Here is a 13,591-nt window from a genome sequence, read left to right as displayed (position 1 = left end):
AATAAATCAGCAAGGAAATCACACATGCAACCTCTTACCTACAAAGCAATATAGTTGTAGTTGTTGATGCACTGTTCCCTTTCATTTCCCCTCTTTCCTTTAACTTATTTATCCAAATCCGGGTGAATACTAGAGTTCTCCAAGAATGCTCTACGTGTGCAAGAGTATGAGAGATTGAGAGAATAGAGGAGAGCTCCAAAACTGAACTAACAAAAGCTATGAGTTGATCTTCAGAAGCCTTTTTATCATTGGGGCCTCTATTTTATTCAATTTCCCTTTCATGCAAATATGTGACCTTTCACCTTCCTTTTCTCCTATTTTCCTTTATTTTCATAAATAAATGCCAATTAAGGCCTCTTTTCCTTTTCCAATACCTTTACCAATTTAATTATCCATTAATTAGTCACCGTAATACCCATCATTAGTTTTTACCAAAAATTCAACTTGGAATACATGTCCTATGATGTTGGTCTTATTTTATTTACATAGAAATTCAACCAGGGGTTGTTACATTGACAATATTCTACTATATATACATAGAGTACTCATAGTAAGATGAGTTATTGAATGTATGCTTTTATATATTAGTTAAAATATACATAACATTTCTTAGTTATTGATGCATAGAGAATAAATATACCATAAGCAATCAAAGTTCTAGATTAAAATATGCAAGTGATAATTTTAAATAGATTGACATGTTCTATGAAGATCTACTACCAAGGTATGAGGGACGTTTATGAAAAGTGAAAAGATTGAATGAACTGGTGTGTTTATATAGTTATAGTATATTAATATCAAAGAGGAAGTAACAAGAGAGTTAAAATCACGACAAAAGATAAGTATATATGCAATTTACTGAAAACCTTTGAGTTCAACTAATATTATTTCCAGATAAGTCAAAAGACTAATCAATGATAACGAAACATGGAATAGAAAATATATTTTCATAGAAGTATTTAATAGTTTCATGCAAGTCATTTAAGGGAAAATTTCCATATATTATAACATTAACCTAAAAAGTTGGTCAATAGGAGTTAAGGACCAGTTTTGGGTCACGTGGAAGTGTGGATAGGAATCTAAGAGAAGTTTGTAACCACTTGAAATCTATGTAATAATTATAAATACACATCATCTACCAAACAAGTGATGAGTTAAAGGTGTAATATTTCATTATGTAAATAATTCTAAGACAAAAAAGAGGGTTTACTCTTGATAAATAAGGCCTAGTCATGACATACATAGATAAGGAAAGGGTTTCTTTCCTATTGAAGGACGAAATTTAAACAAAATAAATCTTAGTACCTAAGTCATTATATGACAACATGGTTTTTTATGCCTTTGGAAACTTGGAACTTGCCATGGAATGTATAAGTAAAGAAAGTTTATAAGAGTGCATTTGCACATAACACTAAATCTATTGAATTGTATTAAATACTAACTAGACAAAATATGCATCGAATTTTTTGGAGTGTTGAAGTTAAAAAAGTACAATGATGACAATAATTCATACTCATAGTAACCATGTGGAAACTTATGCTGGAATGAAATAAAATATAATACAAACTTGGTTGTTTCTCACTAGCCTGACTCCCGCTCATTATCGCATGATCGATAATTGTACACTTGATTGTTGAGTGCTTCAGTAGATTGTCCCATCCTTTAATGGATATGTGTGATATGTTTCAGAATTTATAAGAGGGTGGCCCTTTAGGTATCCCCCCACATGCCTGGACCTCAAGAGTTCTTGATCTAACCTCAGATGCAATTCGATAGATTTGACTTTCTCGGTTTGATACGACCATAGAGCCCGCCACATGAGCCATCCTTCACATCGCTCATTCAAATCTTCAGAGCCATTTCATGTTTACTATGAATTATTTGGTTGTCATCCCCCCTCACATCATCTTGGGAGAATTTGATCTTGTGTACTCTGTAGCATTGATTGCATTAGTCCTAGCCTCTATATTCCAAGATCATATGTATATGGGACTCATTTGTATCATTGCATTATTTCTAGCCCATTAATGTCTGCACATCATGTATAATGTAATATTTTTCTTAAACCCACATTACTAGGCACACTATTATTTGTTTGTACTGAGTTACCTCAACGAGTATGGGTATGTCTCCTTTGCATCATTAAGATCATGTACACACCATAAAGAAGAATTTTATATGAAAAGTAGGTCTTGCCCCCTCTAGTTATAGCCCTCCCTATGTTGCAATATCTCTTGCTCTCCCCATCAATCTACTCCTTTAGTGTCTAGTAAAAGTGAACGTACAATGTATTTTGGTCATACGATGTGCTCCTAACACTCATACATTGGGGGAACATATATCATCACCTACAAAGAGATCACCTAGTCATTTTCCACTAGGATAATCGAAATACACCATGTAGTATGGGTTATACAGATAAAAACCCACTTTCAACTTCAGAAATAATTTAGAGAACCGCTTTTACTTAATTATTTCTATTTATCCATTTCAAAATAACCTATAAATTCATTTAAGTAATTTCATGTTATTTTCATATTTATCCATTTTGTGAAAAGACTTAACAATATTTTCACCCATCCATAGGAAAAAATAAATAAATCATTATTTATTTATTATTCTTTAATCTCTACACATTCCTCCTATGAAACAATTATTTAATAATTATTTCCAACTCACTTTGACCATATATCAGTAAAACAATTAATAAATAATTTTTATTTCTTAATTAATTTAACCACTTATCTTAATTAAATCAATTAATTATTATTCTTTGAGTTAGTGGTAATGTTAGGATATTCCGACACATAGGAAATAGTTAAGTACAACTTGGTCTAGTATAGAGTTAGGTATAGAGTTAGGTAAAGTGTGTTTCTTTACTATGTACATTTTGTCACTTACAATCCGACGGTCACGATATGTAGTGATCCGATGGTTCATTCTCTCCTCGGTATTACCGACACTTGATCTGTGGCTTAACACCCGATTGGTCCATGATCTCTATTTAAAGAGCATGGAGGGTCATTTGTAGGTTAACTTTTCATGAGAGAAGCTTATGTAAATTTTCATTCTTTTATTAATAAATTGCTTGAAGTGGCCGCGTTGGCTCAGGTCGTGGACTGTTTCCCTCTTTCAGGGTTTTAACCACGTCAAAAGTACTGGTGTATTGATCTACGATCTGTTTGAGTGGTGTCCTTTGGTGTTTTGTCTGAGGAACTTACCCTGTAAATTCCTACATGGTATCAGAGCTATTTGAGGGCCGCGTCCGTTGGTGATCCAAATCTGAAGCCGGTAGAACTGCATCCGACTACCGTTTCCTAGATCTATTGTTTCTGACTGCTTTCAGGCTGAGAGGACTGCTCTGTTGTGTTGGGAGCATCTGTTACAGTGAGGAACCCCTTTCGTTTCACGCGAAAAGGTTTCCGGTAGCCCTAGCTGCGTCATTTTTAAGATCTAGAGGTATATAGTGTTTATTTGCAGTTTACAGTTATTTTCTCTCTATTTATTTCGGTTTTCGGTTTTCGGTTTATTTAGCTTTTTTATTACCAGATCTATACCTTTCATTTCTGCGTATGCTCTTTTCCCTACGACTCTATGCGATCTGGGTAAATCGGAAACAGAAAGGAAGGATTTTTCTCATGCGTATGCTCTCTTCCGCTACGCCTCAGTGTGATGTCGGAAAATCAGAAACATTGAGGAAAATATTTAGTTTCCGGCTAAAGCTAACTTCGAGCCACAAGGTTTGTTTTTGAAAATATTTCATTTCCGGCTAAAGCTAACTGCGAGCCGCAAGGTTCGTTTTTTTTGTATGTCCGTGTTGGGTTTTGTGTTTTTTATTTTATAGGGAAAAAGAGCTTTCTCAAAGCAAGCACGCAACCCAAAGCACCCCCCCCTCTCTCTCTCTCAAAATTTTTGTATAGCTCACTTGGTGCAAAGCTAATTTATGAGAATAGAGGTCTTGGGTTCAAGTCTCCATTTTGTGGGGGTGGATTTTTCATTTCCACACATTCCCGCACTTCGTCGGCGACTTCATCAAATTTTCTTCAAAAGCCATAACTTCTTCATCCGGAAGCCGTTTTCAGAACCGTTTTTTTTTAAACAGCCTAATTTTTCAAGATATTTCCATTGAAATAGTTAGTTTTAGCATCTATAGCTTCAGTTTTTTTTTTAAATGGAAAGTCCATGCCAAGTTATTCTTGGCAGCACCAACTACTTCCAATGGTGGTCCTACATTGTGGATTTACTTAGAAGTAAAGGTCTTTACAGAATAGCTATAGACCAAGAGACCAAACCGAAAGATGAAGACAAGATAGCTAAATGGGAAAATAGGCAAGACCAAGCATGTGGGTTGATAGGGATGTCTATTTCTCCAGATCTTAGATTCCATATTGCAGAACTTGATACTCCTTATGAATCAATGAAACAGATTACTAAAGTCTTTGGAATTAAAAATGAACTTAAAGCTGATCAACTTGAAAATGAATTGCTTAAACTGGACCCCAATAATTTTTCTTGCATTGAAGATTTTTTGTCCAAGTTCAAGACCCTCAGACTTCTCTTGGAAGATGTTAAGGTCAAGAAAGAAGATAGTAGCCTTATCTACTCCATTCTTACTAAGTTGGGACCAGCCTATTCTGTGTTTGTTTCCACCTTCCATTCTACAAGAGAAGCCTTCATTTTTCAAGGACAAGCCTACAAGTCCCCTTCCTTTGATTCCTTTTGTGATTCTTTAATAAGAGAACAAGAAAAACTCTTACACCTTGGTCTTCTTCATCTTGGAAAATCTTCTAAGAAAGCGTTAGCCACCCAGCAGCAACCAAATTCAAAGAATCCTAAGAAGTCGTATCCTAAAAGGAATGGTCCTAAACCAAACAAGGGTCCTAAGCAATTTCCGCCTCAAAATGAAAAATCATTTCAACAAAATGATAAGACAAATAAAAACAAATGGAAGAAGACTGATAGACATTGCAACTTTTGTAATCGAGATGGCCACTTAGAATCCGAATTCTTTAAGAAGATGGAAGCCTTGGAAGTAGCAATTAAGAAGCATAACATCCATTTGGAGCAATCTTCAACTTCAACTTCATCTTCAGGAATGGCACTTTCTGCATGTGGTTGTCAAGCATCTCGGTCTAGCTATGCAATAAATGTATCTTCTTCTTCTCATTCTCATGAGTGGCTCATTGATTCTGGAGCTTCTTATCACATGGCCAAAAACAAAGCCATCTTTTCTTCTTTAAATGATTTTAACACCAAAAATATATATGTTGGTGATGATAGATCTCTTAGTGTTGTAGCGACTGGAACTATTCATCTAGACAATGGTCAGTTTAATGATGTATTATGTGTTCCAACCTTATCCTGCAACCTTCTATCTGTATATCAGATAACCCATTTAGGTGAAGGTAAAATAGTTGAATTTTCACCTCACGATGTTGTAATTAAGGACCTAAGAGATCCTAGACAGATTTTAGCTACTGGCATTGTTGATGATTCTACAAGGTTGTATAAGTTTCACAACTTTGGGTCATCAAATCTTCCCTCAGTATTTGTTGCTCATAATGATGAAGTGAGAAAACTTTGGCATGAGCGATTTGGTCACTTAAACTATCGCTCTCTTCAGAATCTATGTAAAGAAAATATGGTGACAGGTCTTCCAATGGTATCTTGCAGAGATGGTGTTTGTTCCGGATGTGTACTCGGAAAACATCATCAGGACAGTTATGAAAAACGTGCCTCTTGGCATGCCTCAGCCCCTTTACAGCTCGTGCATAGTGATTTATGTGGTCCACTTCCAGTTTCTTCATTCTCTGGCTAAAAGTATTTCTTAACTTTCATTGATGATTTCTCCAGACGCACTTGGGTATACTTCTTAAAACTTAAGAGTGAAGTATTTAACATGTTCTTGGCCTTGAAGGCCTTTGTTGAAAAACAATCTGGACATCAAATTCTTAAGCTAAGATCTGATAATGGCGGAGAATATGTTAAAAACACATTCATCAACTTTTGCACTGAAAATGGAATTCAAATGCAACATACTGTTCCATATACTCCACAACAAAATGGTGTAGTTGAAAGGAAGAATCGCACCTTAAAGGAAATGGCTAATTGTATGCTTCAATATAAAGGACTTAGTCTTAATTATTGGGCAGAAGCAATTAACTGTGCAAATTACGTAATAAATCGCACTCCTACTAAGGTTTTAAAGAATATCACTCCAGAAGAAGCATTGAGCTCAATCAAACCAGATGTAAGTCACTTTCGTGTTTTTGGGAGTGAAGCATGGGCCCATATTCCAAATGAGAAACATAAAGCTTTAGAACCTAAGAGTGAAAAATGTATTTTTGTTGGATATTCTGAAGATGTCAAAGGATATAGACTTATTCCACTTAAGTCCAAAAAAGTTATTATTAGAAGAGATGTAAAGTTTGCTGAAAATATATCAGCCTGCGAGCCTAGTTCGGCGGATGTGCCACCTCTCCCTATCTCTTCTACTTTTGAAAATATTTCTTCTTCAAATGATGAAAGCGAGGATGAAAATCCTCCCCCACCTTCTCAGGATCCTCCTTCAGCTCCTCAGCTTCCAAAATGAGTCTATGCTACTTGGGATGCAGCAGGTGATCTTGCCGGTGATCCTACAGATTAGCGACGTACACGTTCTCAGTTCGAGAGAGCCTCTTCTTTACTGGCTCAAGCTTTAATGAATTATGATCCTGACACCTTTGCAGAAGCTTCAGGCCATCCAGATTGGGAAGCAGCTATGAATGAAGAATATCATTCATTATTGGCAAATGATACATGGGATCTTGTTCCTCTACCAAAGGGATGAAAACTCGATAGATGCAAATGGGTTTACAGAACCAAGTATGGACCAGATGGGAAAGTTGATAAACATAAAGCTCGTCTTGTTTCTAAGGGTTTTTTACAAGTTGAAGGCATTGACTATACTGAAACCTTCTCCCCTGTTGCCAAAATGAACTCTATCCGCCTTGTTATTTCCCTTGCTGCCTCTTTCAAATGGGAAGTCCATCAGATGGATGTTAAATCTGCCTTCTTGCATGGGGACTTGCATGAAGAAATCTATATGGAACAACCTATTGGCCTTATACAAACATACTCCAGCCTTGTATGTCAGCTTAAGAAATCCCTTTATGGTCTCAAGCAAGCTCCTCGAGCTTGGTATGCCAAAATGGATAACTTTCTTTTAGAAAATGGCTTTTCTAGGTGTCATTCTGACAATATTGTCTACACCAAGAAAGTGAGCAAGTCTCTTATCATTCTTGTTCTTTATGTTGATGATCTTATCCTGACTGGTAGTGATCCCAACCTTATAAACCATGTGAAGTCTAGCCTTAAAAGGAAGTTTGAAATGACAGACTTAGGACACTTACATTATTTTCTTGGTCTTCAAGTCTTGCAATCGAAGGAAGGTATTTCCCTTTCCCAATCCAAGTATGCTTGTGATATTCTTTGCCATTTTCACATGGAAGACTGTAAGCCAACCCCTTCTCCCTTTCAGTCTGGAGTCAAACTTTTAGTCACTTGTACTTCTCCTGAAGTTGATGCTACCTTATACCGTCAACTTGTAGGAAAACTTTTGTATCTAACCCATACTCGTCCTAACCTTTCCTTTGCTGTTGGCCTTGTTGCTCGGTTTATGCAAAACCCACGTGAAAGATTGGAAAGCAGCTAAAAGAATACTTCGTTATGTTCGAGGTATAGTTCAGTTTGGGATTCATTACAGTGCCGAAGCATCTCCTCTATTGGTTGGTTTCACTGATTCCGATTGGGCTGGTGACCCTGATGATCGGAAGTCTACTGCAGGTTATGTGTTCACTCTTGGTTCAGGACCTATTACATGGGCTTGCAAGAAACAAGGTGCCATTTCTCTTTCTTCAGTAGAAGCAGAGTATCGTGGTGCCGTAGAAGCTAGTAAGGAAGCCTTGTGGCTTAGTCAGATCCTGTCAGAGTTTGGCTTTCAGCAGCAGCATCTGACTACACTTTGGTGTGATAATCAGAGTGCCATTCAACTATGCAAAGATCCAGTTCAACATCAGTGCAACAAACACATTCAAATGTACATGAACTTCATCAGAAAGCTCATTCATGACCATGTTCTTGAAGTGCAATATTGTTCAACAGATGATCAAGTTGCAGACATCTTTACAAAGGCTCTCACAGAGGTGAAGTTCACTAAACTTCAATTTATGGTTGGAGTTCAGGAAGTTGTCACTAAGGGGGGATAGGCTCTAGTGCCTCGTTCCTTCTCCTATTGTGTCATATTTGTAAATCCTTCAATCCTATCCCAAGTTGTTCTTAAGGGGGGATGTTAGGATATTCCGACACATAGGAAATAGTTAAGTACAACTTGGTCTAGTATAGAGTTAGGTAAAGTGTGTTTCTTTACTATGTACATTTTGTAACTTACAATCTGACGGTCACGATATGTAGTGATCCAACGGTTCATTCTCTCCTCGGTATTACCGACACTTGATCCATGGCTTAACACCCGATTGGTCCATGGTATCTATTTAAAGAGCATGGAGGGTGATTTGTAGGTTAACCGTTCATGAGAGAAGCTTATGTAAATTTTCATTCTTTTATTAATAAATTGCCTGAAGTGGCCGCGCTGGCTCAGGCCGTGGACTGTTTCCCTCTTTGAGGGTTTTAACCACGTCAAAAGTACTGGTGTATTGATCTACGATCTGTTTGTGAGCGGTTTACTTTGGTGTTCTGTCTGAGGAACTTACCCTATAAATTCCTATAGGTAAGAGCCCCTCATTTATTTTCAATGTAAATGAAATAAGAAAAATTTCATCACACACATATTCCAAGATGAATGGCGGAAAAACATTGTAGTGGGCATCACTTATGGTTTATTAATGTCTATGGAAATTGGAAAAGGAATTGGCAAAGGAAAAGAGGCAAAACTTGGCATTTAATTATAAGAAATAGAAGAAAATAGGAGAAAATGAAGGAGAAGAAATACAAATATGCATGCAAGGGAAATTAGAGAGAAAATTAAATAAAATGAAACAAAAGAAAAAGACAAAAGAAGAGACTAGACATCAATAATAAAAAGGCATCAAAGAAAAAATTCACAACTTTTGTTAGTTTAGTTTTGGTTCTCTCCTTCCACAATCTCATTCTCTCATACACTTGCACACTTAGATCATTCTTAGAGCAATCTAGAATTTACTTGGATTTGGAGGAAGGAAATCAAGTAAGAAAATGAAAAACAAGGGAAAGCAAGGGAGTGCAAGGAAACAATTGGATACAACTACTAGAAGATCACTTTGCAGGTAACAGATTGCATGTGTGATAATGTTGTTGGTTTTTTTATGCATGGTATATGCATGTGGTTGCTTGGTTATGTGTTGTTATTGGCATGGATATTTTCCTGGATTGATAGTGGTTTCAACTTTTCCTTGCCATTTCCTGGATGGCCATGATGTAGTGGGTTCCCTACTTGGATTTTTTATTAGTTCTCAGGATCCCTGGAGGCTATGGGTTGGGACAAACTCTTTGGAGCCTTGTAATAGCTTGGATGCCCTAGAGGTTGTGGGTTGATATGATAGATCTCTAGAGCCCTATAATAGCTTGGGTCCCTTGCGAGTTGTGGGTTGAGTTACTAGTCCCTGGGGGACCAGACAACTTGGGTAGAGACCAATCTATTTTACTATTAGTGATTTATGGACTGGTTAGGTGAAATCGCTATGGTTGAGGGTTGAGCTGGTTTGACCTCTAGAAGCCCTGGCTGGTTTTTATTTCAGTTTAACACATATGATCCCACATTTGTGCTTGGAATATGTCGTGGGGGTCATTGGCTAAAAGAGAGATTTTGGTTCATATAATCTATGATCAGGTGGTACGTGGAAGTCCCTGACTTGGTTGGCCTTTCCTTTCGTTGATATGATCTATTTTTCTCATTATGATCTATGAGCATTTGTATTGATTATCATGTTGATATTAAGGTTGATTTTTCATGAATACTATTCTAGTTATATGTTGGTTATATGAATGGTTGTATGATGTGCTCTAGTTATGGCTATTGCTCATGATCTGATAAGTTATTGAATGGTTGATGAATGCATGGGATAACAAGTATTTTTGTAGGTAGATTAAGAGGGCATAGTGCCTTCTTGGTGATTTTCATATGAAGTTCATAAGTTTATGATCAGATATGAATTCATGTCCTGTAGCTTCTATGCTCTTAATATGTTTGACGAAATGAGTATCATGTAATAGCCATGTCTCGGTCAAGATATTACTCAGGTTCTAAATGGGCATTGTTATCATTGTAGTTATGTTTTTGGAAAGTAATAGGAAGTTTTGGGTAGTGGTCTCAAGGCTAGCTTGAAAAATTCCCACATATTTTGCAATTGCTGGAACAGATCTGAGTATTTGGGGTCATAAATGCATGGAGATAGACTTATGGGTGCAGTTATAGCCTCCCAACCACATGGATGTTGTATTATGTGTGTGGTCATGGAGTTAAGCTAGGGAAACTAAGTTATAGTTTAGGGATTGATCACTTGTGGTGTCTTTCAGAGTCATAAGTGGTCTTTAATCACCAAGGGATGGTAGTTTATTTTTAGTTAGTCGACCCCATTTCAATAATTCGAATTTGGAGGTCAGGTCATTTCATAGTGGCACTCAGCTCATGTTTACCTTGCAAGGCTTGTAAAAGTGGGTAAATGTGGGGTGGGGCATTACATTGTGGTATCATAGTGAGGTTATAGCACTAGACCTCATGGTAAATGCATATTGTTATGCATGCATATTAGTTTTCTATGTGTTTATCATGCATGAATTTAGGTCATTTCTTATTACAATCATGATGTTTATGTATGATCTTATATTCTTGTGATATTATATCATGCTAATCTAAATTCATTTGTGAAGATGAGATTGCCTCCCCTGAGATACAATGAGGTATGATTTTGATTGTGATTTCTATTTGGTTTATCTAACATGACATGTTTGAAAAAAAGAGAAGGCCAAATATGAAGAGTACAATGGTGGACTACAGTTGACATGACCCCCCCTATAGTCTTGATGTGAATTTAGTGGAATGAGAAAGGTCGGTTGAGCAACAAGGAGAAGAGTATTATCCCGGTCTGGTAGAAACATTGAGAAGTGTAAAGGAAAAGATCAGAAGTTGAAAGGAAAATAATAAGAGGTTGGTTGAGGCATAGGAAAGACTTACCAGAGCTTAGAAAAAGTAAGAAAAAGTTAATGCAGTCATCCTTTAAAGTATTTCAGATTTCTGGAAGTAGGGTGAGATGGGGATCAATTATGGACATGAGGAGAAGACTAATGGGGCATATGGGAGCAAGTGTCATAGAGGACACAAGGTGGAAAAACATGATACAGTCATAGGTGGGAGATATTTGGATACACCTAACATGAGGAGTATTTTTTATGGGTTCTACACTAGTTTTAGTTCCAAGAGACATCATCACCATCACATCCATAATCGTTATAAGAGGAGTGATAAGTGATATTTTCCGGAAGAGTTCAAGAAATCCAAACCTCCTACATTTGGTGGAGATATGAATAGATATAAAGATGTAAAATCATGGTTGCTTGGGAGGAATAATTTATTCATATTGCACAAGTAGTTAGAGAACATGAGAGCTAAGATATCTACCTTTAATCTCAAATGGAAAGAAGATATCTGGTCAAAATATGTGAAGCATGTTAGAGGAATTAGAGAAGAGGAGCTAATTTGAGATGAGTTTGAGAGGATTTTCAAGAAGAAGTACTTGTCTAAAAGATAATATGATGATAGGGCGAAGGAATTCTATAAGTTGAGGACCTGTTCCATGAAAGAAGAAGAGTACACTAGCAAATTGTTGGAGTTCTTGAGGTATGTTTCTTATCTTAAGGAAGGAAAGGAAAAGATTCAAAGGTTCATTAGTGGGTTTCTTATAGCATTCAAAGATTAGATTGAGTTTTATGAGCTTCGGTCATTAAAGAAAGCCTTAAGAAAACTAAAGCATTATTATGGGAAGTCAAAGTGCAACCCTGAATTCAAGCATGAATGGAAAGGTAATGAGAAGACTAAAGGAAAGAGGCCTCATAAGTGAGGAAGACATCAATATGCAAGCGACAAGGAGAATGTGGCGCCTTATAAGAAGTTCAATGCAGTTGAGAGAGGACATTGGTCTTAACCTAAGGAGAAAAAAGGGGGTGCTGGCAGCAAGCCTTTGAGGTGTTAAACTTTTGGTTGAGAGCATTGCAGGAGTGAGTGGTCGTCAAACTAGGGTGCTTGGCCTCATATCTATATTGTGCATGAGGCAAAAATAGTTGGAGATGTTCATGAGAGTATTCCTCATATTTATGCAACAGTGAATAATAGGAAGGTAAATCATCAAGAATCCATTATTGAGATGGAAGGTAACATTTGTGATCAAGTTGTTTTCATTTTGATTAATCCTATATCTAATTATATTTATATCAGTCCCTACCTAGTCGATAAGTGTTGCTTGAATAAAGAATTCATGCATAATCTTGGTTGGTTGGAGTTGGCTACAAGGACAAAAAGAATATTTCATCATTGGGTGACATCTTGTGCATTTGAGTTGAATGGTATGCCTACGTTAACACATCCAAATGTTCTTCCTTTGGGTTCATATAGTATTATTTTTGGAATATACTAGTTGTTATTCATAGGGCCAAGGCAGAATGCTATGACAAGGATATTGAGTGCCTAAATAATTATGGGAAAAGGTGAATTTTGTAGGGAAATTAGAAGTCTACATTAGTGAGAATGGTTACAACTATGCAAGTAAAGCAAGGTAACAGGAAAGGATGATTATTATTTTTAGGGAATATTTCTAGTGATAAAGGGAAGGCTCTTGAGGATGATGAAGTCCTAAAGAGGTATCTTTCTTTGTATTAGTTAGTAGTTTGAGGATGTCTTTCCTGTAGAGATTCCAGAGTTACTACCTCATAGGGAATGTAACAACCCAGGGATAAAAATCCATGTCGTCTCGATATGAGATGATAGACTATGAGATCCCTAAGTGTACCCACATGTGTTCAAATAAGAGTTTAGTGTTAGAAAATTATATATTACGGAGCAATGGAACACATAAAATATTGCAGAAATATAAACACAGAAAACACACAAAACAAGAGAGACACAGATATACGTGTTTCACCCAGTTTTGGCTACATCCACCCCAAACAACCAGTCCTTCCTTTCTATTATCCAGCAAAATGAAGAGACACAACCTACAACAGATCCGTTGTAATATCCTCTGTTTTCTCTCACAATCTCACCTCTTTGTTTCTCGCTTAGAGAATACACATCTATTACATAGCCTCAAATACAATGCCCTCATACAAAGAGAGGAGTTGCCTTCTAGGGAAAAAAACCCTAAACTAAACATAAGTTCTACCGTCAGATCATCTGCCTAATGAACAGCCCAGATTGACTAGAAATTACTATACTTTTACAAGGCAATTTTACATCTATTTTTAGCTTCGGGGCCGCTGCCCCCGAAACCCCCCACCAGGGGGGGGCTCCCAAAGGTCGCACCTGCCCCCCCCTGGACCCCCCTTGCCACAAATATTTTTGAAC

This window comes from Pinus tabuliformis, chromosome 2_2 (assembly GCF_031772625.1).
Source record: "Pinus tabuliformis cultivar Carrire ecotype Pingquan chromosome 2_2, CPIR1, whole genome shotgun sequence".
NCBI lineage: Eukaryota > Viridiplantae > Streptophyta > Pinopsida > Pinales > Pinaceae > Pinus > Pinus tabuliformis.
Note: the sequence above shows the minus strand (reverse complement) of the source record.